Source organism: Ursus arctos, unplaced genomic scaffold (assembly GCF_023065955.2).
Source record: "Ursus arctos isolate Adak ecotype North America unplaced genomic scaffold, UrsArc2.0 scaffold_8, whole genome shotgun sequence".
Taxonomy (NCBI): Eukaryota; Metazoa; Chordata; class Mammalia; order Carnivora; family Ursidae; genus Ursus; species Ursus arctos.
The window spans coordinates 65,729,031-65,753,430 of NW_026623100.1; the positions used below are offsets into that span (position 1 = coordinate 65,729,031).

Consider the following 24,400-nt stretch of genomic DNA (forward strand, 5'->3'; position numbering starts at 1 on the left):
TCCTCTTGCTCCCTTACTCTCACCTGGGGTGCCCACCTTTGCACCTCTCTTGTCATCCAGGACAGCAAACTCATGCCTGAAACCTGAACTCTGAAGGGAGCCAAAAGACCCCCTCCCAAATGTTGGAGACTTGGACAGGGCCCTGGAATCTGTCCTTGGACAGAAAAAATGAACTGCGTGCCAGCATCTCCTACTATCTGCAAAGGAAGTCTTCCTTCTCTGGGTGACTCTAGGATTTGCTTTAGGAGAAAAGCAGAAAAAAAAAAAAAAAAAAAAAAAATATATATATATATATATATATATATATATATATATATAAAATATTTATGTATAAAAATCATCGATATAATTTATAAATATATAAATATATAATTCATATATGATTTATTAATTAGATAAATTTACTTAATTAAAATAAATTAAATACAATTTATAAGTATATAAATTTATAATATATAAATAAATATATATACAAATATTTTTGTATATATATATTTTGTGTATATATATATATATATATATATATATATATATATATATATATATATATATATATAAAGACACTGCTCCTCTGCTGTAGAGGATTCCACCCCTAGGCTCAAACCCAGAAGAGTCTGGGTCTGGGGAAATATGGAGACCATATTTTTGGTCTGTGTTTCTGTGGAGAAACTTCTGTGGGTCCTCCCATCACTGCCTTTTTTTGGTCTAGACATAAAGCCAAAGGAAGTGCTCATATGACATACTCCCCAGGTGTTGACGCTCATTAAGCCCGGCACTGGGCGACTGGACAATGCAGACACTGGCCGCCCTGCTAGGTCACCAGAGTTAGCTTTCTCCCTGATGTCAGCTCCGTCCCTCAGGCCTCCAGGCCAGCCTGCTCTGAATCCTGGCTGTGCCACTTAGGCATGTGTGACCCTAGGATAATAACTAACCTCTCTGAGCCTCAGTTTTCATCATCAGTAAAATAGGAATAAAATACCTACCTTGCAGGTTTGTTGTGAAGGTCAAACAAAGTCGCCTATGTAAAGCACTCAGTAGGTACACAGCACACGTTGGTTTCCTTCACCTAGCCTTGGAATTGCCTTCATCTTGCCTTTCCTGTTCAAATTAGACTGATAGCAAAGGTTTCAGGCCTGAGATCAAGCACTGCTCTCATGTCTTAATACTGGACATTCACACCAACCTTCCCGTGGATTCCCACACGGGCCAGCTGTTTCTGATCATCAAAATGCAAAATTCCAAGCATTATTTTCTTAAATTAAGAGTTTTGATCCATTTGTCCATGTCAATTAATGTTGGTTCCAAGTACCCATCTTTTTTTCCCCCAAGCACCCAAAGGTCATTTATTTTATTTTATTTTTTCTTTTTTTAAAAGATTTTATTTATTTATTTGACAGAGATAGAGACAGCCAGCGAGAGAGGGAACACAAGCAGGGGGAGTGGGAGAGGAAGAAGCAGGCTCATAGTGGAGGAGCCTGACGTGGGGCTCGATCCCAGAACGCCGGGATCACGCCCTGAGCCGAAGGCAGACGCTTAACCGCTGTGCCACCCAGGCGCCCCAAAAGGTCATTTATTTTAAACAACCCAATGTTGAAATGTATAGCATCAACAAAAACTCACTATAGTTTGTTTCCTAACATGAAGCTGGGCCAATCACACTCCATCCATAGCCGCACACATGACCCAGGCCATGACAGTGAAAATCTAATTCTGAATTTTAGTTGGAAAGGCAAAACTTGCTAACTTGGAAGGTTGTAATCTTGTAGACATTGGTGGCCATTTACTACCACTTGGGGAGAGTCTGCCTGAGAATGAAACCAACATAGAGGATAGCAGAGCTGAGAGATGGAAAGAAAGGGGTTCTTGGATGACATCATTTGAGCCTCTAGACTCAGCTTTCCCTAAAGCCAACCAACCCCTGTAGCTTTTGGCTATGTGAGCCAATGCATTGTATTCTTTTTATAAACCGGTTTAAGCTGGATTTTTGTTGCTTGCAAAAGAAGTCCTGACTAATACACTATGAGTGTTGTTAGTTGAGCAATAGAATATATCATCTAAAATGTTGTGTTTTAAAGTTTTTTTATTTTTATTTTTTTAAGTAGGCTCCACACCCGGCATGGAGCCCAACACAGGGCTTGAACTCACAACCCTGCGATCAAGACCTGAGCTGAGATCAAAAGTCGGTTGCTCAACCGACTGAGCCACTCAGGTGTCCCTAAAATGTTGTGTTGTTTTATTTTATTTTATTTTATTTATTTATTTGACAGAGAAAGACACAGCCAGCGAGAGAGGGAACACAAGCAGGGGGAGTGGGAGAGGAAGAAGCAGACTCCAAGCGGAGTAGCCTGACTCAGGGCTCAATCCCAGAACGCCAGGATCATGCCCTGAGCCAAAGGCAGACGATTAACGACTGAGCCACCCAAGTGCCCCAAATTCTTTTGTTTTTTAAATATGGTGTGAGGTAGGGGTCCAAATTCTTTTTTTTTTTCTCACATGTGGATATCTTGTTGTCCCAGCACCATTTGTTGTACTTTTCCCCCACCGACACAACATTATTTTTGTAAGCATGTTACAGAAAATATTAATGTGAATTTACATTCTCTGAACATACCCTAGTTGCTTCTGTCAACAATGTTGCATGGTAGGGACTGGGAGAAGGGTGATTCTCTGTGGGCAATTAAACATTTGGCCAGAGAATATTATAAGTATGTGTACAATGATGTCCAAAATTTGGTGCATATCACAATCATCTGGGGAAATTTTTTTAAGTGGGAATCCCCAAGCCCCACCCTAACATACTGCATCAGAATTTCCTGGAGGCAAGGTGGGGAGATAGGCAAAATAGGTCAAGGGGATTAGGAGGTACATACTTCCTGGGGCACCTGGCTCATTCAGTCAGCCAGCATTCAACTCTTGATCTTGGCGTTGTGAGTTCAAGCCCTGCATTGGGTGTAAAGCTTATATTTTAAATAAATAAATAAAAATAAAGGAAAGAAAGAAAAAGAGAGAGAGAGACGCACTTCCAGTTATAAAATAAATAAGTCATGGGGATGAAAAGTATAGGATAGGGAATATAGTCAATAATATTATAATAACTGTGGTGACAGGTGCTAAGTACATCATCATGGTGAACACACCATAATGTATATAATTCTCAAATCAGTATGTTGCAAACCTGAAACTATACATTATATGTCAACTATAATTAATTTTTTTAATTTTTAAAAAGAAGTTTAAAAAGTCAGTTAATGAAATCTGAAAAGATCATAGTTCAGAAACAAACAAAAGAGGAATTTCCTGGCAACAGTCTATTCCATATATCAAATCATAAAATATTAGGGCTGCAAGACCCCATAAGACTACATATCATCTCTTCATTTTTAAATTGATTATATAACTGGAAGATGATTGAATTTTGCCCTCACTCCCTGTACACATCATCCATGTCAAAGCCAGACTGAGCACTCTGTTTGCATCCCCCTAATACATTCCAATTCCAACGTATTTAGGACTAATGAGATTTTACCGAAGACTTCATGGGAAGATGGAGAAGAAGATTACATCACATACCACAAAGCAAAACTTAATTAGATCCCTCCATTTGACCAGTTAGACCTGTTCTTCCTTCAGAAGTTTTCTCCGGGGGCACCTGGGTGGCTCAGTTGGTTAAGCATCTGCCTTCGGCTTGGCTCATGATCTCAGGGTCCCGGGATCAAGCCCTATGTCATCAAGTTCCCTGCTTGGCAGGGAGCCTGCTTCTCCCTCTTCCTCTGCCTGCCACTCCCCTGCTTGTGCTCTCTCTCTCTCTCTCTCTCTCTCTCTCTGTGTCAGATAAATAAATAAAATCTTTAAAAAAAAAGTTTTCTCCATTACCAGGTCTTTTCTCTCCACCCCTCCTACTACATAACTTCTGGAATTCCCTTTTCTTCCCCAAACCATTTAGCTATGGCATCGAGTTTCTTTTTTTTTTTTAAGTTTGTTTATTTATATATTTATCCTTAGTAAGCTCTACACCCAACATGGGGCTCAAACTCACAACCCTGAGATCAAGAGTCACATGGTCCTCTGACGCTTCTGACGGAGCCAGCCAGGCGCTCCTGGTCTCAAGTTTATATACCATGCTCCACAAAGTAAAAGCACACTAGTTGCCTAAAAAAGCAACTGACTCTCTTTCCTCAAGCATGCTCCTTGGGAAGGTGGGGAGGTGTCTCTGGTCATTCTATGGTCATAGGGCCATATCAAGATTTCCTGCTTATTAAGAACAAGACGCTGGGCTAAGTATCAGACAAAATGGCTTACTTAATGTCACTGTAGCTCCTTAGTGGCAAACTGAGTGTGGAACTTTCATCATAAGGGTTGAAGCACAAACTCTGAACCACCTGTATTCATCATCTTCAGGTTTTTTTGCTCCATAGCCTGTGGGACATATGGAAAAGGTGTTATTCCTTCATTTTCTAAAGACAGAAAGAGAGGTAGAGTGATAATGAGTGACTTTGCAACTCAGATAGAAGATGGTCTCGGTCGGAGGTCTAGGATTGTTCATCTGTAGCAGGATATATGAATTGTAGCTGAAATCTCACTGGGAAGCCACAGCGGGAAATGTAACCAGGAAGGGACACTGTGTAATCCTGGGCACAGTAATTTGAGGGAAAGTCTAAAAAACCCAGAGCATTAAGGCTGATAAGGCGCACTGAGAAAGGGGAATGGGGGCAGACTGTCAGTGTTTCTCCCACAGTGACAGGAAAGAGATGGCAGCGTTGGGCAAGGCAGGATCCTGTTTGGCAAGGAACATCTGTCCTCATGTAGGAAAGCATGACTCATCAGGGTGCCCCAGCTCAGTGACACAGTCTAAGATCTTCCAAGTCCCCTTAGTCCAACTCTGTATTTACCAAGCAACTCTCAGATCCACTTTTGGCTTCCGCAGCACGCCTTCCCACAGAGTAAAGAATGTGCTGACTGGGGTTTCTTCAGCCCTATTGTCAATTATGTTTTACAGGATGAATGAATAATGCTGCATCTGGGCTCTGTCTCGTGGGCCTGCTGGAGAGTGAGTTTATTCATTTAACATTAATTCAACAAATATTTATTGAGTGCCATCTACGTGTGCTCTTGTGATACAAGATAAGGACCTATCCTCACGGAGTGCACTCGCTAATGAGGAGTGACACAGAACAAAACAAACAAATCAATAGGTGACTTCAAACTGTGATACTCCACACCTATGTTTATTGAATTCCTTCCAACAGGCTCAGCTGGACCCCAGGTTCTGCAACCCTCCCCCTCTCATCTTGCCCAGGATGACTTAGGAAGTTTTAGCCCAATCTCAGAAGACTCAGCATGAAATTTCCCCTCTGGTCTGGCCTGGACCCTGAGAAGCTGTTTCAGTAACTAAGCTTAAGATCCATGGCATTCTTCATCACCATAGCTCTGGCCCCTGGGCCACCGTCTCGTTTCCTACCCACGACTTGATAACCGCGTCCATTTGTTCATCCCACAGACACTTTCTGAGCTCTTACTGAACACTAAGCAGTTTGCTTGGGGCTGGAGATTCGGAAATGAGTAAGACATGGTCCCCGCCTTCTAGTTCACAGTCCAAGGAAAGAGATACACATTAATGGTTCCCCTGCTTCTCCTATGGGCTCGGAGGGACGGAAGTGCGGGGTGACTATGTGGACAGAAGGAAATCCCAGAGTCATACTGGAGAGTGGTGTGGTCAGGGAAAGTTTCCCTGAGGAGAGGATCTTTAAATTGAGGTTTTGGAGGGTTTTTTCCTAATTAAGTTCTATTTTCTTTACAAAAATAACAAATGTTGAAACTTTAGAAAATACAGAAAATGAAGGGCACTTAAAGCCAACCCATAGAGCCACCATTGATAACACTTTGGTGGCATGGACCTAAGGGTCTCGTCACTATTTGAGCCTCATTTGCTGTTTTGTTTTGTTTTTAAAGATGTATTTATTAATTTTTAGAAAGAGTGTGAGTGGGGAGGAGGGACAGAGGGAGAGGGAAAGAGAGAGAATCTCGAGCAGACTCCCTACTAAGCAGACTCCCTACTGAGCGTGGAGCCGGATACAGGGCTCAATCTCACAACCGCAAGACCCTGAGATCATCTGACCTGAGCCAAAATCAAGAGTCAGACACTCAACTAACTGAGCCACCCAGTCAGCCCGTATTTGAGCTTAGTTTGGAGGTGCAAAACTTTGGAAGCAGGGAGGAGAAAGTATATGGTGAAGGCAATTGTCTTTAGGTTGCGTCTAAGAACCAGACGTAATAGATAAAGGTAAGAAATATATATATTTGCTTTGTTCCCTGCAATATTGCTGGCACCTAGCCAGTACAGGGCAGAAGGTAGTTGTTCAACATGTACTGGTCCATTAAAAAAAAAAAGAAAGAACAAGATGTAATGGAAAGATGAGCCTTTGGATATTAAAGCGTAAGAATGTAATTCCTTTGGGATGTGTGGGTGGCTCAGTCAATTAAACGTCTGCCTTTGGCTCAGGTCATGATTCCAGGGGATTAAGTACCACATTGGGCTCCTTGTTCAGCGGGGAGTCTGCTTCTCTCTCTGCCTACCACTCCCCCTGCTTGTGCTCTCTCTGACAAATAAATAAATTCTTAAAAAAAAAATGTAATTCCTTCTCTGAGGCCCAACATCTGCAAAATCGAAAAGAGAAGGTCCTGGGGTACCTGGCTGGCTCAGTCAATAGAGCATATGACTCTTGATCTCAGGGTTGTAAGTTCCAGCTCCACGTCAGGTGCAGAGATTACTTAAAAATAAAAAAAAAAAAATTATGGGTGCCTGGGTGGTTCAGTCCGTTAAGTGTCTGACTCTTGGTTTTGGCTCAGATCATGATCTCAGGATTGTGAGACTAAGCCCCACATTTCGCAGTCTGCTTAAGATTCTTTCTCTGTCTCTCCACCCCCTTCAAAACAAACAACTAAATAAATAATAAAAATAAATTTAAAAAATAAAAAATGTTCAAAAATTATGAAAAGGAAAAGAGACAGTCCTGAAAAAAGGCCATGCGAGGCCATGGTCTCTTGTCATTTGTTACCAAATTTTTATTTTATAATTTGTGGTTTTGTTATCATGTTCTTTGCCTAATCAAATGTCACAAAATGTTCCTTTCATACGTTCTTCTAGAAGGTTAACAGTTTTAGGTCTATGATCCATTTTGAGTTCAACCTTATACCTGGTATGAGGTATGTGTCAAGGTTCATTTTTTTTCCATACAGATATCCTGTCTCTACAGCACCATCTGTTTGAAAGAATATCCTTTCACAGTGGCACTTTCGTAAAAAAATCAATTGATTTGATGAATAGGAGTTTATTTCTGGACTCTGCGCTGTTCCTTTGATCTGTATCCTGCCAACTCCTGGTTTTTTTAAATAAAGTTTTATTGTAACACAGCCACACTATGCATTTCTGTGTTGTGTGTGGCTGCTTTCATGCCACAATGGCAGTTGGGTAGTTGTTACAGAGACCATATGGACTGCAAACCTAAAATATTTTCTATCTGGCCTTTTAAAGAAAAAATTTGATGACCCCTAGTCTATATGTTTATCCTTAGGGAGATACCACACTCTCTCGACTACTGAAGCTTTATAGTAAGTCTTTTTTTTTTTAATTTTTTATTTAAATTCAATTTAGTTAACATATACTGTATTATTAGTTTCAGGGGTAAAATTTAGTGATTCATCAGTTGCATATAACACCCAGTGCTCATTACATCACGTGCCCTCTTTAATGGCCATCACCCAGTTACCCCATCCCCCTACCCACCTCCCCTCCAGCAGCCCTAAGTTTGTTCCCTATAGTTAAGAGTCTCTGATGGTTTGTCTCCCTCTCTGTTTTCCTCTTATTTTATATAGCAAGTCTTGATCAGACAGTGTAAGTCCTCTAGCTTTATTTGTCTTTTTCAATATATTTTAGCTCTTCTAAGCCCTTTGCCTTTCCATATAAACAGATTTTGATTGGGACCACATTAAATCTAAAGAACAAACGTGGGAGGATTGCTATCTTAACAATACCAAGTCTTCTTTTTTTTTTTTTCAGTTTATTTAACTATCATCTCTACACCCAATGTGAGCTCGAACTCATATGACCCCAAGATCAAGAGTCACATTTTCCACTTACTGAGCCAACAGGTGCCCAACAAGATCCAGTCTTCCAAACTATAACATTACATTCCGTTTATCTAGTTCTTCGTTAATTTCCCTTTACAATGTTTTGTTGTTTTCAGTGTACAGATCTTTTTCGAGATGTATTCCTAAGTCGGCTTTTTTAATGGTATTATGAGTGGAGTTGATTTTTAAATTTTGATTTTCTGGTTATTTGTTGCTGGTGTATAGAAATACCATCAATTTTTACATATTGACTGTGTGCCCCGTCTAACTGGTAAGTTTTATTTATTGTAGTCGGTTCTTCTTGGTAAATTCTTTTTTTTTTTTTTAAAGATTTTATTTATTTATTTGACAGAGACAGCCAGCGAGAGAGGGAACACAGAAGGGGGAGTGGGAGAGGAAGAAGCAGGCTCCCAGCGGAGGAGCCCGATGTGGGACTCGATCCCATAACGCCGGGATCACGCCCTGAGCCGAAGGCAGACGCTTTAACGACTGCGCTACCCAGGCGTCCCCTTCTTGGTAAATTCTTAAGGGTTTTTTTTCCCCCACACACAGCAAGGTCATCTACAAATAAAGACAGTTTTACCAAACACAGAACTATTTGAGCTTTCTATATCTTTACTCATTTTATCAATTGTCAAAAGGGAGAGTTTAAACTTCCAACTATGATTACGGGATTGTATGTTTCTCCTTTTAATTCTATCAATTTTGCTTCAGTTTTGATTTTTCTCTTGAGAATATGTTTTATTGCAGCACCTGGGTGGCTCAGTTGGTTAAGCAACTGCCTTCGGCTTGGGTTGTGGTCCCAGGGTCCTGGGATCGAGTCCTGTGTCGGGCTCCCTGCTTTGCGGAGGAGCCTGCTTCTCCCTCTCCCTCTGCCTGCTGCTCCCCCTGCTTGTAGAGTCTCTCTCTCTCTGTCAAATAAATAAAATCTTTAAGAAAAAAAAAAAAAGGAGAGAATATGTTTTATTTTCTTGGTCTTATATTTGCAAGTAATTTTGGATTGCTGTTTTTATGAGTGTTAAAGAATGTGACTTTGTGGAGACGCTAAAGACGGTTATTGTGACGGTCACTTTTATGTGCCAGCCTGGCTGGGTCACTATGCTTAGATATTTGCTCAAACCTTATTCTGGATGTTTCTGTGGGGGTGTTTTTGTTTTTGGATAAGATTAACACTGAGGGGTGCCTGGGTGGCTTCGTCATTTGGGCGTCTGCCTTCAGCTCAGGTCATGATCCCAGGGTCCTGGGATCAAGCCCCGCATTGGTCTACCTGCTCAGTGGGGAGCCTGCTTCTCCCTCTCCCTTTGCCTGTCACTTCTCCTGCTTGTGCGTGCTCTCCCTCCGTCAAATAAATAAGTAAAATCTTAAAAAAAAAAAAAAAGATTAACATTGAAATCGGCGGACTTTGAATAAAGTAGGTTGTCCTCTACAATGTGGGTGGGCCTTGTGTAATCAGTTGAAGGTCTTACTAGAACAAAGACTGACCTCCCCTGAGCAAAAAGGAATTTTGCCAGCAGAGCTACTTCCTTAAAATCAATTTATTTCTCCCTCTCTCCCCTTGTCCACACACAGACACACAGACACACAGATCTGGCTCTGTTTCCCTGGAGAACCCTGACTAATACAGCTATGTTTCACCAATGAGTATTATTTCCTTTGTTTTAGCAGGAAATTTTCCTGGCTAGGCTGGAATGACAAATCCCACTTCTTGTGCAGCCTCTTCATTCTCTGTCTGTTCCATGCATGAGTGGTTCAAGCATCAGTCAGAGATATGTGTAGAGGCTGCTTTTAGGCAACAGGCTTGAGCACTGGAAACTTGAGCAAAGCAAAAGGGTCCACAGCAACCACCCAGCTGACTGCAAACAGGTTCATTAAGTGAACCACCTTAAAATAGCCATGGACCCTAACTGACCAACCACAGCCAGACACAGTTCCTAAGGTTACCAAAGAAGGGAAAATTCCATGCGTCCCCATACTCCCTCACTCTGCCCTATAACTGTGGCCCCTCACCACCACTTCGTAGCAGATAGTCTCTCCTTTGCTGTCCTGCACCCCCCCCCCCCCCGCTCCCTTCTGGTGCACTCAATAGACTTCTATCTCCTTCGTTCTCCCTTGTGTGAATTCTTTCACCACCCAATTGCCGATCCCCACCCAATTGGGAACATCCACAACATGGCTAGATAGTTAGGAGATCTCCTCTCTGGTTCTTTCTTTTTCCTTTCTTCTTTTTTTTTTTTTTTAAGTTTGTTTGTTTGTTTTAGTGATCTCTACACATAAGGTGGGGCTCGAAAAGACCAAGAGTCACGCTCTTCCCACTGAGTCAGCCAACCGCCCCTGCCTCTCTCCTCTCCAAGGTTCCACTCTCGTCGGTCTTCACTGTTTTCCTGGCTCCTTTTTTTCTGGTTTCCCACATCAGAAGGACTATGTATTTTTCTCTGTGAAGCCGAGGCCTTTTGTGTGCAACGTGGGATGCACTCCTCCCTGAGCTAAGAGAACATCTCCGTCTGACTCTGCCCACCTGCTTCTACTCCCTGATCACCCTGTGCCAACCCCAGCCTCCCTTCGGTTTGCCTTTGGCTGAGCCTGCATTGTGTCTGCCCTGTGCACGAGTCAGCGAGGTGGGTCAGAGGTAGAGACAGAGTGGATCGGATTCTGTTCACTCTCCAGCATCTTCAGGTAGTTCCTTTTTGTATTAAGCCCAGGAGTGATCACTGTTTTCTGCAGGGAAGAGTCACATGGTAAAATCTTTATCCCATTCGGAAGCAGAGTCTCAGCTTTTGTATTTCTGAAAAAGTTTATTTCACCTTTATTATTGAAAGCTATTTCTGTTCTGAGTTGGCAGTTTTTTCTTTCAGTGCCCTTAGGGATGTGTCTCCATTATCTTCTGGCTTGCACGTGGCCAACAAGAAGGCTGCTACCATCCTTATCTTTGCTCCTCTGCACAAGCTGTGTTTGTCCTTCTGGCTGCTTTTAACGTTTTCTCTTGATCATTGTGTTTTAGCCATGTGACTATGCTGCGCCTTGATGTGGTTTTTCTTCACGTTTTCTCTGTGTGGGGTTTGTTGAGTTTTTCTAATTTGTGGGTTTATAGTTTTTGCCAAATTTAAGCAATTTTCAGCCATTATTACTTGCAATATGTTTTCTGTCCTCTCCTCACCTCATTGCCTTTTTCTGGGATTCCAGTTACGTGCATGTAAGGCTGCTGAATGCTGCCACCACTCACTGATGTTCTTCTTATTTTATTTTATTTTATTTTATTTTATTTTATTTTATTTTATTTTATTTTATTTTGTCTTGTCTTATTTTTAAATAGACTCCACACCCAGCATGGAGCCCAATGAGGCTTGAACTCATGACCTTGAGATCAAGACCTGAGCTGATATCAAGAGTCCGAAGCTTAGGGGCGCCTGGGTGGCTCAGTCGTTGGGCATCTGCCTTCAGCTCAGGGTGTGATCCTGGAGTCCTGGGGTCAAGCCCCACATCAGGCTCCTCCGCTGGGAGGAGGAGCTCCTCTCCCACTCCCCCTGCTTGTGTTCCCTCTCTCCCTGGCTGTCTCTCTCTCCGTCAAATACATTTTAAAAATATTAAAAAAAAAAAAAAAAAAAGAGTCAGAAGCTTGACCAACTGAGCCATGCAGGTACCCGCTTATTTTGAAAATCAGTCTTTTATCCCATCAATGTTGTATTTTGGATTTTCTGCTGCTATGTTTTCATAGTCAAGAATGTTTTCTTATTTAATGTCTGATCTGCTATTCATTCCATTCACTATATTTCTCATCTCTAGGATTTTGATATCTCTTTTGTACCTTCTATTCACTCCTCCTGATGCCTACGCTTTCCTGTACCTTCTAGAATATATGGGATATATTTGTAATAGTTGTTTCAGTGCCCTTGTCTACTATTAGCCGTGTCATTTCTGGATCTGTTTCTATCGATTGATTTTTTTCCTACTTCTTTGAATGACAGGTAATTTTTTATTAGATACCAAATATTTGTGGGGTTTTTTCTAATTTTATTGAGATACAATTAACATACAATATTGTATAAGTTTAAGGTGTACAACACAATCATTTGATACATTTGTATGTTTTGAAATAATTACAAGTTTAGTTAACGAGGCGCCTGGTTTGCCCAGTTGGTTAAGCATCTGCTTCGGCTCAGGTCATGATCCCAGGGTCCTGGGATAGAGCCCCATGTGGGGCTCTCTGCTCAGCAGGGAGTCTGCTTCTCCCTTTCCCTCTGCCCCTCCCCACCCCCCAGCTGGTGCACATTCTCTCCCTCTCAAATAAATGAAATCTTTCTAAAAAGAAAAAGGTTGGTTAACATCCAAGAACTACTTTAAAAAAAAATTTTTTTTAATACTTTATTTGTCAGAGAGAGAGAGAGCGAGCACAAGCAGGGGGAGCAGCAGGCAGAGAGAGAAGCAGGCTCCCTGCTGAGCAAGGAGCCTGGTATGGGACTTGATCCCAGGACCTTAGGATCATGACTCAAGCCGAAGGCAGCCGCTTAACCAACTGAGCCACCCAGGGAGCCCAGAACTACTTTGTTTAAACAGCATAGTGACTGGACAAGCCTACAGGTTATGCTATGCCTGCTACAAGTGTAGCTGCCCTCTGTCACCACGCAACACTAGTACAATCCCATTGACCAGATTCCCTGTGCTGTGGCTTTCATCCCCGTGACTTACTCATCCCATACCTAAAAGCCTGTATCTCCCACTCCCCTTTTCCCATTTTGCCCATCCCCCCACCACACTCCCCTGTGGCAACCACCAGTTTGTTCTCTCTATTTATGGATCTGTTTCTGGTTTTGGGGGGGGTTTGTTTGTTCATTTGTTTTTGCTTTTTTTAGATTCCATATACGTGAAATCATATGATACCAGATACTTTGAAATTTATATTGTTGGGTACTAGATTTTTTAAAAACTCTTTTAAATACTTGGTGACTTTAGTATAGGATGCAATTAAGCTACTTGGAAATAGTTTAATCCTTGCAAGGCTTGCTTTTCAGCTTTGTTAGGTGGGTCCAGAACAACTCCTAGAATGGGACTAATCTGGCATTCACAACTGGGGTCACTTTTTTCTGAGGACTCTCTGCCCAAGGTGCTGGGATGTCGTCTTGCTCTGACTGGTAGGAACACCAGCTCTTCCCAGCCTTGCATAGCTGTGCTGGCTCTCCCATCTCCTCATCCTCTACAGGAGGAAATGGCCCAGTGGCGGCCATTTCTACACACACATGTACTGTTTGGTACCCAAGCAAAAATTCAAGGAGACTCCTCTGCGGATCTCCAAGAGTTCTCTCTCCCTCTCTCTCTCTCTCTCTCTCTCTCTCTCTCTGTGTGTGTGTGCAGTAGCCTGGAAGCTCTCTCTAGGCAGTGAACTGAGACACCGGTAGGACTCATCCCATTTGTTTCCCTTTACACAGGGATCACTGTCCTGAGGTGCCTGTTGTCCAATGTCTTCAAACCATTGCTTCACATATTTTGTTCAATCTTATAATTGACTAAGGCAGAGGATACATCTAGATTCTGTGACTTCATCATTGCCAAAAGTAGACATTACTTTAACTCTTTGAAGCAATCTTTTTTTATTGAAGTGTAGCATCCACACATAAAAGTGTCCAAATCCTAAGTGTCCAGCTCAACAAATTCACAAAGTAAACCCATCCGTGTGACTATCCTGTGTTAATAAATTCATGTTCTTTTCCAATCATCTCCTGTCCTCCCAGAGTAAACTTCATTCTCCTTTCTAGCACCACAGTGCTTCTTTTATATAAATGGAACCATGTAGCATGTATATTCTCTTATGTCTGGCTTCTTTTGCTCAACATTATGTTTGTCAGATTCACCCATGTTGTTATGTGAAGCAATAATTAATGCATTTTAATTGCTGTGCAATATTCTATTTTACGAATATACCACATTATTCCTCTATTCTCCCATTGGTGGGCATTTGAGTTATTTCTAGTTTGGACCTATTATGAATAGTGCTGCTATGATCATGTTTGCACGTGTGTGTGTGTGTGTGTGTGTGTGTGTGTACGTATGTATGTATTTCTACCAGAACTGCTAAGTCATAGGCTAGGCATCTCTTCCATGTTAGTAGATACCCCCAAATAGTTATCCCAAATTTACACTCCTACTAGCATTGTATGTGCGTTCTAGTTGCTCCATATCCTCACCAACACTTGTTATTATGTCTTTTTCATTTTAACCATCTTGATGGATTTTACTTACATTGCCTTTCAGAACACCCCATGGGCACAATAAAACTACCAAGCGGAATGAATATATGGTGTGCCAGTTTGAGACTCCTGTATATATGGTGTTTCTTCCCAATGTCTGTGAGCATTTCCCAAAGCATTCCATTATTACTTTTGTGTTCATCAACATTATTTGAGCAGAATTTGAAAGCTATGTTAGATGATTTACCAAGTGAATATATGGTGAGAGGAAGGACCAACAGGGCCATTCTTGGCAGTGGAAGTAATATTTGGGAAGGAAGTCATAAAAGGACCTGGCTCAGGGTTGCCTGGTAAAATTGGCATGATTCTTTCCTTTGTCTATGGAAATGGCACCTCCAAGAATTGCACAGTGCACAACCCATGAATCTGTACACAGCAGCCATGCCTTTCATGGTCAGGAATGATAAGAAATTTGTTACAACTGGAGGGCAAAGTGGATAGGGTAGAGAAGCAGAAGAAGATATATCCAGAGTTGGGGCAACATAACCGACTTGGATTTTGCCAGAGGCTTACTTTAAAAGTCACCCCACCCCCACCGCTACTAGATGAAGGATTGTATAGACTTCTTCCTCTTGGATCCCTCAGCCCCCTGAACCAACAGGGCTGCCACTGAACTGGGGCTAAGGTGAAACCCAATCAGGAAGGAGAAATGCTGAGCACACTCCAGTTTGTCTTGCTACACAACTCTGGTCTCAACAAGTCGAGGAACCAACGCCCTGTCCTTCCTCTATTTTGGGCTTCCTCTCTTGCCTACAGCCTCAGCACACTCCTCTGCCTGGTAAAACTGGGTAAACCTGGATGGGAAGTTGTGCCCCACCTACCTGACCTTTAGCTTTATGTTACTGAGTCACTGGGGGTGGATCCTGGGAGCACAAGAAAGTGAAAGGAAAATCCCAGGGTGCCCACATATCTTCCCTATGGCCTGCCAGAATGAAAGGTATCCCTCCAAAAGAAAGAGATTCTTTGGGTTGACATTCTTTGTCCTTAAGTCCTCCTTACACTTTGTACATATGTGTGTCTTGTACACTTGTTCAGGGCATTAGATGATTGAAGTAGGCCCCCCATCAGGCTGGAAGGAAGGGACTATCTATTGTGGACCAGAGAAAGCAGGGTGTCTTTCAGAAGGTGAGGTTCAAGTTGGAGCTCTGCCTTCCTTCCAGTTACTTGAACAACGTGTATTCCATAAAGTAGAAACTGGGACTGCTGGAAGAGTCCCAAGGAATGTCAGAAGGAGACTCTCTCTTGGCTCTGGTTACAAAGGGAGTAACTCTGGAGAAATAAGTGGTAAGAGGGCACATCCCCAAGGAGGAGACAAAAGCCAGGACATGGAACCCAGGAAAAGGGCCCGGAGTGACACCAGGATTCTGAGACCAGAGTAAATATCATGAGACCAGAAGTCAGTGGGAGATTTGCAGGCCCTGAGACTAAGCTAACTATGACATAAGTAGAAACCCTTCCAACCTAGCTTTTTTCTTGCCTACTTTTCTCCTTCTTCGCAAGATCAGCTTTTTAAAAATTCTTTTGTTGGGGCGCCTGGATGGCACAGCGGTTAAGCGTCTGCATTTGGCTCAGGGCGTGATCCCGGCGTTATGGGATCGAGCCCCACATCAGACTCCTCCGCTGTGAGCCTGCTTCTTCCTCTCCCACCCCCCCTGCTTGGGTTCCCTCTCTCGCTGGCTGTCTCTATCTCTGTCAAATAAATAAATAAAATCTTTAAAAAAATAAAAATAAAAATTCTTTTGTTTTATGTTTTAAAGGTTTTTTAAATATATTTTAAAGAAATCTCTACACCCAGCATGGGGCTTGAACTCACAACTGAGAGATCAAGAGTTCCATGCTCCACTGAATGAACCAGGCAGGTGCCCATAGGATCAACTTTTTTTTTTTTTTTTAAGATTTTACTCATTTATTTGGAAGAGAGAGAGCGTGCGGGAGTAAAAGTAGGAGCAGGAGGGAGAGGGAGAGCAGGCTCCCCACTGAGCAGGGAGCCCGACTTGGGGGGGGGGTCAATCCCAGGACTCTGGGATCATGACCTAAGCCAAAGGCAGATGCTTAACTGACTGAGCCACCCAGGCACCCCAAGATCAACTTTTTTTTTTTTTTTTTAACAGAGATAGAGACAGCCAGTAAGAGAGGGAACACAAGCAGGGGGAGTGGGAGAGGAAGAAGCAGGCTCCCAGTGGAGGAGCCTGATGTGGGGCTCGATCCCACAACGCCGGGATCACGCCCAAGCCAAAGGCAGATGCCCAACGACTGCGCCACCCAGGCACCCCCCAAGATCAACTTTTAAATCGACTAACAGAGATACACAGTACACTGAAAATGTGTTCAGTGTGGCTTGGTCTTAGGAGGTGAAGTAGAGAACAAAGACACAGTTTCTCCCCTCAAGGAGGCTACTAAGTAACTGGAGAGAGAAGAACAAGGCCTGTGAAACTCCTAAGCAACAGTGCAACTGATAGGATTTTTTGTTTCTCTTCTAAGCCAAAATTAAAATTATCATGAACTCCAGGAGCAGACACCAGCTAGGCAACAGTAAGAGAGTTAAGCATCCCAGGCAGAGAGGAGGAGCTATCCTGGGACCCAGAATTGTCTCCTGTTCATCCGTAAGCGTTGATGATCCTTGTGTGAACTGTCAAATAAACTGTAATATTCCTAAGAAACAAATAAACAAGACAACGAAGACCACATCTAGTTAAATATTAAACGACGTGGGTTGAGGGGTTCCACAGGCACCCAAGAGGTTCTAGGTGCTGAAGAAGTTCCCTTGTCCCTGGGGGTGGGGGGGAGCGGAAAGGAGGGCAGGCTTTGGATAACCAAGCAAAGGGCATTCTCAACAGGGGAACAGTGTGGGGGAAAGGCAAAGAAATCATCACCTTCAAAATCACTCCCATTTCTCTTGAATTTTTAAGTTTTCATACAGTTTTCATAGCCCTGATGTATTTTTTATTTTCCCAGTAGCTTTGAGCATTTGGCAGAACAGAGATTCCCATCACAAGGGAAGTGAGAACTGGAGAGTACCTGTTGATCTTGTTTGCTGTCTCTCATCTTCTGCAACAGGGACCCCGCTTTTCCTTGGAAAGCACCTTCTCCACTCTCAGACTCCAACCAGAGCTGGCCCACCACTTTCCACAGTAGTTCAGGGATGGGCACGTGACCCAAGCAGACCAATGAGACACATCCAGAACCTTTGCTAGAACTGAAGAAGAAAATAAATATCCTAAGATTTTTCAGAAAAGTGAGCCATTACATTTCTTTCTTGATTTAAGCCAGTTCGAATTTAGTTTTTGTTACTCACTATTGAAAGAGTTCTGATTGAGGGGCCCCTGGGTAGTAGTTGGTTAAGCATCCAACTCTTGGTTTCTGCTCAGGTTATGATCTCAGGATTGGGAGATCCAGCCCGCTTTGGGGCTCCAAAGTGTGTGGAGTCTGCCTGGAATTCTCTTCCTTGCCTTATGCCCCTCCCCCCACTCACGAGTGCTCTCTCTCAAATAAATAAGTAAAATCTTTAAAAAAAATAATAAAGGGTCCTGATTCAGAAAGCTTAGCAGTATTTTTAAAATCAGACAGTCAATAAATGACAGGGAACTAGAACTAGGTTATAGATTGTGTGTTTCTGATCCTACGCTCTTAGACAAAGTGTAATGCTTAGAGTCAATTAGTGTGGAAGGCAATTATTAGGCCCTATGGGGCCAGCCTGATGGGGCCTGGCTAAAAGACATGTTAGGGAAATTGGACAAAGAGTAGGAGGCCTCAGAAGGTTCTGGAACAATTTAAGAGACATTTAAAGAAGATAATGGCACAAACAGTGTTCTGTTTCCTAACATGGGGGATGGTTACAGCCCACATACATTCGTGCTAAATTAGGCATATATGTTTTGTAAGTTTTTCTGAATACATGGTATACTGAATACTTTTTTAAAAGATTTATTTACTCATTTATTTGAGAGAGCGCGCACAAACGCACATGAGTCGGGGAAGCGGCAGAGGGAGAGGGAGAAGCAGACTCTGCACTGAGCCAAGAGCCTGCTAAAGGACTTGATCCCAGGACCCCGAGATGATGACCTGAGCTGAAGTCAGACAGCAAACTGACTGAGCCACCCAGGCCCCCTCCCAATAATTTTTTTAAACAAAAAAGAAAACAAATAATGTGGTGGGACTGGTCTATAGAATGGGGTGGAAGGGAGACACTCTGGCATCAGACACGCAGGAAGGAAGCTGGTTCCAAGGGGGAGGCTTGGGGTAAGGAAGGGATGGAGTAGAAGGGGGGCGGATAGGGATGGAGGAGGATGGAAAGGTCAGAGCCGCTATCTCGGTGAATGAGAGCATTAGAAAAATGAACTCCAAATACTGGTCATGATGGTGGAGACAGGGCAGCTGAGAGGGAAAGACTTGGCTGGAGATGTTAAAGGGCAGCGTGGGAGGGTGGTTTCATTTGGAATCCACTCAGGTGGGAATTTCCAAGCTGTCCATAGTATTCGGTTGGAAGGAATGGAAGCCTCCTCGGTCCAGCTCAACTGGGGAACTGGAACGTCAAAAAAAGAAAAGGCTCTTCCCTCTGCCCTTCTCTGCCCCTACAGACCACTTTCTTCTGTTTACTGGGAGGGAGGGCACACCTGGCAGAAGCTGGAGCGCCCTGGGAGCCCCACAGGCAAGCAAGGTTACTATCAAAGCAGCCAAGCAGATGTGCCAGCTAGAAAGGCTATTAAAAGTGTGTAGAGGTGACCAACTGGGTGACAAACAGTCCTGGTGTGGGCAAGTTCTAAGGTCTGCGTTCGAAGAAAGCAGGAGAAAAGAGAGACTGGCTTCAGTCTGGGAAGGAGAGGCAGGCGAAGACCTGAAGATGAGGGTGCGAGAGGGTCTGTAGCCAGTGACATTCTCTCCAGGATTCTTGTTTTCCCATCCGCCCGCCACCCCCACCCCCTCCCACTGCCCTGCAGCCTCCAGACTCCTTAAAAGCTGCCCCCGCTCCCTTGCAGCCTGCTTACTGCTGGGACTCCTTAGCGATGGGTTAGCGAGGTCTCCAACTTTCTGGCTGCCATAGCCAGGCCCTAGACACCCTCCAGTTCATTCACTGTTCGTTCATTCATTTACTCAGAGAATATTCGTTAGGTGCCAACTACTTGCCCGGGGTGGGGCCGTGATGCTGAGCAACATGAATGAGGCAGAGGTTCTCCGTGGAGACAGCGTGAACCTACCTCTTCCTCCCAAGACGCCACACGCTCCTCACGCACGCACATGCACGCATGCACGCATGCGCGGCGATCGGGCTTGCCTTCTCGGTGTGGATCCTCCCCAAAGCCTCTGACTGGGAACCCAGCTGCGGGGCACGTGGTCTCTGTGGGACACACGCAAATGGAGAGGAAGTTAGGCCTGTAACTTAAGGCAGCTGGGGAGGAAGAGGGTTCCGACATCCTGGAGGGGCCACCCCAGATGTACACATCCGCCACCTGGCCATTTGCTGGTGGCCTGGGGAGCGCGTAACCCTGAGTGGCAGGCACACCCTGGGAGAAGAGCACCCTGCCGCGATCTCGGGTTCTGGGCCACTTCAGGCAGTTCTGCAGGCAAGCCCCTTTCCAGAAGGCCAGGGAGGGACCCAGGGACCCGGTTCGAGCCTGTACATGCCTGCTACATTGTATTCCTTCGCCGAATCCTGGCCTGGCTCCCGGAGCATGAAGGTCCCCTCCTGGAGAGGAGAGTCTCTGGGCGGGACCCTATGTCCTATAAATGCAAGGAGCCAGTCAGTTAGGGCTCCAGCTGGTTGAATACCCAAGGGTTTTCGTGATGGAAGGTCCCGGAATTTTCTTTTCTTTCTCTTACTGGGGAATTATACAAAGTAAATGAAGAATAAAGAGGAGAAGGAGAAAGAAGAGGGGAGAAGAAGAAAAGGAGCAGATAAGGAAGGAACAGGTGGAGAATTCTGAAAAGCGTTTTTTAACAAAACACAGCTCTGATCACAGTATTTCCCCTGCTTTTAGTAACTTCCCATTGCTCATGAGATAACCACAGCCTTCTTTACTCTCTCCCTGACCTCCCCATCCCTTCCAGTCATATGGGGGTTCTGGGGCCTGCTAGGATGTGTTCACACGTCTTATGGGAAATTGCCCCATGGGGTTGCAGCAACTGAAACAGGGAGTATCATAATGGGGCCCATCCTAAGAAGCAGAGAGAGCAACAGAAAGGGGGTTTTAGTCCTGGTTCTGTGACTGTAGGACCATGGGAAAATCATGGTCTCTAAGCCTCCCTCTCTTCACCTTCTCAGTGGTCAGGGCGAATAATCCCTGCCCTGCTTCGCTGGTTATTGTGGGGCTCAGGTGAGATAAAGAGCCTAGAAACCCTTTGTGAATTCTCAAGTACTGAACAAATAAAGGATTGTTCCTACCACTGAGTAAAGTACCTCGAGAAGTGTCAGCGGCCCACCCCTTTCCGATGTCAGCGCTCTTCTGTCTAATAATCCTCATGTCATTACAACACTTTCAGCTGTTCCAAGTACTTTTGTATACATGTGCTCCTTGTTCTGACTCGGTCACGGTGCGGGGCCTGGGCAGGGCTGCCCCTTGCTGGGCCTATCCGGGCACCAGCTCACAGGGGTGAAGTCACCAGGAGGCCCAGTGTCACGGGGCACCAGGTGACCGAGCCAGGCTGGAGCTCAGGTTTCCTGACTCCAGCTCAGAGCCTGCTCCCAGCTCCTGGGGCCACTCTGCTCCCTGCTCATACCAGCTGTTGTTCTCTTTCGATTCTAAACCTTCGGAGGGTACAGACAGGATCTTCTCAGGGGATTAACTTCCCCTTGGCAGTTAGCATGGCCTTTGGGTGGAAATATCACAGAGAACACCTGAGCCTTTACTGGAGACACAGGCTTGGGTTTTGAAAATCTACTTGCCCTGGCCCATGGGAGTTTGTCCCAGCTCCTTTGTCGCTCCTCTGTGACAGCAGTCAGCCAGCACTCAGGCCAGAGATGTGCATTTTGGACCACCACGGAATCCTTCCTCCAAACACCATTTGATGGCTCCCTCTCACAGCTAGAGGGTGTATTCCGTGTCAGGCTGCGGGGCTGGGGAGAGGCAGAGAAACACACGCATGCTCCCTGACTCGCAGCAGGAGAAACAGCATCGCCTGAGAAACAGCAAAGAGGATGGTGTGAGCGCCCTTTCGGGGGGGGGGGGGGGACACGATGACCCTCCAGGATGAGAGACGCTATGAGCTCAGAAGGTCAGAGATCCCCCGGGTACATGGGGAGGCAGCGAGGAAGCTTTCTGGCTGAGGACACCCTCGTCCCCCTCCCCCAAGTCAGTGTCTGTGTCAGACTGAAACATTCCTGCAGTGTGTGAATCACACCAGGAAACCGCCCCTGCAACATTCCAGGACACAACAGCCAAGACCTTGGTCTGACTGCCGATTGGTGGTGGGGGACCAGGGGAAAGGGCACCAGACTGGGCAGTCTGCAGATGCAGGATTCTGTGCCTTGATCTCCACACAAGTCAAAGAGAGTCGAGTGCTTTTCCTGTCAAGGTCAAATGCCAGGGTGGCTGGAGTTTTGTCTCAACCCAGGTCTCTTGACTTTCCCCTATAGGCACCCCCCACTTCGGTGATGATGGCAAACGTGGCTGACAGGCATCAGGAGAACCATCTGGAATTCAGGAGCAGAGCAAGGCTAGAAGGTTAGCGGGCAATGCCTCCCACCCCCACCTCACCCTTGCTTCCTTTTCCTGAGTCCCAGAGGGCTTGCATGAGGTTGTTCCCACAACATTTAAAGTAGTATTTGAAAAAACAAAAAGGTCACGCTAAATGTGCAACAATAGGGAGAATGGTCTGAAATAAATTATGATCTGAAATAAATTATAAAGTTAAGTTGCCATCTAAAACAATAATGCTTTTAGAGTCTAGATGACAGTTGAGACTTCACTGCCAAGCTGGAAACGGGGCAGATGGCCGAGGCTGACCCCAGCACCCACAGGATCTCACCTTGGTCGTGCAGACACTCCTGCAATAGATGCAAGATAAATGTCAGACTACGTCCGACCAGATCATGGGAAGAATTGAGGACATGAGTTGTCCCATTGATGACCTGGAGAAAAACATTGCAGACCTCATGACACAGGCTGGGATGGAAGACCTGGCAGGTGAAGACAAGATACCTGCCACAACAAAGAGTTGAAGGTTGCTAATTTACATGGAAATCCGGAATACCATTTTTACAAGCCAAGAGAAGACCGAATAGCTTTTTGAAGCAACTACTATGTGTAGACAGGTTTTCTCTGATAAAATGTGCATTCTTCTTCTTCTTTTTTTTAAAGATTTTATTTATTTATTTGACAGAGAGAGAGAGAGTCAGTGAGAGAGGGAACACAAGCAGGGGGAGTGGGAGAGGAAGAAGCAGGCTCACAGCGGAGGAGCCTGATGTGGGGCTCGATCCCAGGACCCCGAGATCACGCCCTGAGCCGAAGGCAGATGCTTAACGACTGTGCCCCCCAGGCGCCCCTGGAGTGTGCATTCTTCTTATCACATACTGTCCAGTGAGTTTATAGGGTGATTCTCCCAGTTTCTTGAACATGGTAACTTCACATCTTGGACCTTGGTCAGTTATGCTGCTAAATATTAAACACTCAAACCTGACAGTTTCTATATAAAATTGTCAAACTTTTTAGTGTAAAAAAAAAAACACAACAGTTTTAAAAAATAATATAGGAATATATCTTTGGGACCACGGGTAGAGGAAGAGTTTTAAAGCAAAACAGGAAAAGTGCTAATCAAAGAAAAAGATGGAGAAGTATGTCTGCATTCAATTTAAGGAATCCTGGATGTAAAATGGCACCACGGAAAGAATGAAATATCAGGCCACAGAGATGTTTGCAACACATCTAAGAAACAGAAGGTTCAAAGCCAAAATATGAAAGAACTCCTATGAGACAATAACAAGACAGGTAACTCAGCAGAAAAATGGGCAAGAGGGGCGTCTGGCTGGCTAGTCGGAAGAGCATGAGACTCTTGATCTCGGGGCTGTGAGTTTGAGCCCCACGTTGGGCATAGAGATTACTTGAAAAAATGAGCAAGAGATATGAAGAGGCAATTCACAAAAGAAGATATGAAACATCAGCAGGCATATGAAAAGATGTTTAATTTTATTTGCCATCAGGGAAATCCAGATTAAAGTCACAATCCAAAACTAAGAATGCCCATATTAAGTGTTGGTTCTGATGGGCAGCACCTGGGACGCTCATAGAGCGTCAGTGCAGCATGTTACACCCAGTTTGGCAAACAGTTTGACATCATCAACTGCAGTTGAAACTTGCATGCTCTATGACCCAGCAATTCCACTCCCAAGGATACGTGAAACAGGAATGGGTTCAATGCGCACAGGAGACACAAACAAGAATGCTCATAGCAGTATAACCTGTAATAATCCCACATTGGAAACAACCCAAATGTCCATCAAGAGTAGATGATAATTTGGGGGTGCTGGGTGGCTCACTCGGTTTGGCATCTGGCTCTCGACTTTGGCTCAGATCATGATCTCAAGGTCCTGGGATCGGCCCCACACATCAGGTTCCTTTTTCAGTGGGGAGTGTGCTTGAGGATTCTCTCTCCCTCTCCCCCTACGCTCTCGCCCCTCTCTTGCTCTCTCATTCCCTTGCTCTAAAATAAATAAATAAATCTTAAAAAAAAGAGTAGGTGATAGGTGGTATAGTCATACAATGAAATACTATACAGTAATAACACTATACACAACAGACACAGCATGGATGGATCTATCAAATAAAAGAAACAAGAAAAAAAGCCAGGTACAAAAGAATACACACTGTATGAATTATAAAACCTCAAAAATGGGCAAAACTGGGGCACCTGGCTGGCTCAGTTGGTAGAACATGTGATTCTCAATCTCCGGGTCATGAGTTCAAGTTCCACACTGGGCGTAGAGTTTACTTTAAAAAATGGGCAAAACAGGGGCACCTGGGTGGCACAGCGGTTAAGCGTCTGCCTTCGGCTCAGGGCGTGATCCCGGCGTTACGGGATCAAGCCCCACATCAGGCTCCTCC

At 44.4% G+C, this 24,400-nt stretch overlaps 1 pseudogene; it reads left to right on the forward strand.

The window, feature by feature from the left end:
• Positions 1–22,291: 22,291 nt before the first annotated feature.
• LOC113268601 (heat shock factor-binding protein 1-like) lies at positions 22,292–22,668 on the forward strand (annotated as a pseudogene).
• The last annotated feature ends 1,732 nt before the right edge of the window (positions 22,669–24,400 follow it).